At 62.7% G+C, this 1,180-nt stretch overlaps 1 protein-coding gene across 1 annotated transcript in view; it reads left to right on the top strand.

The window, feature by feature from the left end:
* EMIHUDRAFT_235415 (hypothetical protein) overlaps window positions 1-1,180 on the top strand; it is a gene marked incomplete at both ends in the record, with an annotated part of 2,814 nt that overhangs the window by 1,323 nt on the left and 311 nt on the right. The gene's annotated exons all lie outside the window — the stretch shown is intronic.

The raw sequence follows: 1,180 nt of genomic DNA, 5'->3' as shown, positions 1-1,180 counted from the left end.
CGACCGAGCTGAGGAGGCCGTCGTCGTCGCCGTTGCTGAAGCCTCCCACAGCGTATAGCTTGCTGTCTAGCACCGCGACGGCAGGAGCATGCCGAGCCTCCGCCATCGGAATCTGCTGATTTTCTCCTTCGTTCCCTTCTCGCTTCTGGCCCGCCGCGCTCGCTGTACCTAGCGGCCGTGACTCACCTGCTTCGGGCGCGCTGCTCCTCGGGGATGGCGAGAAGCGGCAGAGGTGATGCTCATAGCTGAGCTAGCCCCAGATGCCCCGTTTGCCCCACTGCGGCGTCGCGCTCGTGCCGGCGTGCAAGTGGGTACAATGCACCCCGTTGTAGGGATGTGGCGCGAGAGTGAACATCTCGCGCCTGGTCGCCTCGCTATAAAGAGCTAGCACTGTCTGTGCAGCCTGTAGGGCAGCATCGGCGTTCTTTTTGATCCGATGGTGCTTCCACTGATTGCACCGCGCCTCGCTGTGCCTTCTCGGGGAGCCGGGTGGAAGCGGCGGCCTTCCGATGGGACGCGTCCAAAGTGACCCATCCTGCAGCACATGACGACCGCCCATCGCGTGTGCAAGCGTGATCACGCGCTGCTGCACTAGCTGCTGCTGCTGCACTGGCTGCTGCTGCACCTGCGCCTGGGCGCGTGTGAAACCCTGCCACCGCGGGTGCGGCCGCGGCCGCAGTGGTGTAGGCGGACAATGATGATGCCGCGCGGGCGGAGGCGGACGCGAGGACGCTGCCGTCGGACAAGGGGTTGCTATCATACGCAAGCACGAGCCGTCGGTGACGCGACGGCGTCATCACCGTTGGCCAGCTGCTAAGCGCGAAAACCTGCCCGTGTGTCGGATGCGTCCCCAACTTGTAGCGCTACATCTTTGGACACACACCGGCGGGCGCTTTCGAGGGCATTTTTTCTAACCACATAGACCTATTGTGCGGCACGATAGCTGGGCTGCAACATACACAGACATACACTCGACTGCAACGGCGCGCAGCGCCGAAGAAAATTTTGGTTGTCGAGCGGCGGCCGGTGTGGACGCCGTTGTTTCGCAGCTCGGTCGGGGGGGGGCGCCCCTGCGTTTCCCTGCGGTCGGTCGAAAATCATTTAGTCGGCGGACTTGTATTGAACCTATTGAAACCTATCGCCAGGTTTGCTTTCCACACCGCGCGCCTGTTGATACTGA

Source organism: Emiliania huxleyi (assembly GCF_000372725.1).
Source record: "Emiliania huxleyi CCMP1516 chromosome Unknown EMIHUscaffold_218, whole genome shotgun sequence".
In the NCBI taxonomy this organism is placed as follows: domain Eukaryota; phylum Haptophyta; order Isochrysidales; family Noelaerhabdaceae; genus Emiliania; species Emiliania huxleyi.
This window is presented reverse-complemented; position numbering and strand designations above follow the sequence as displayed.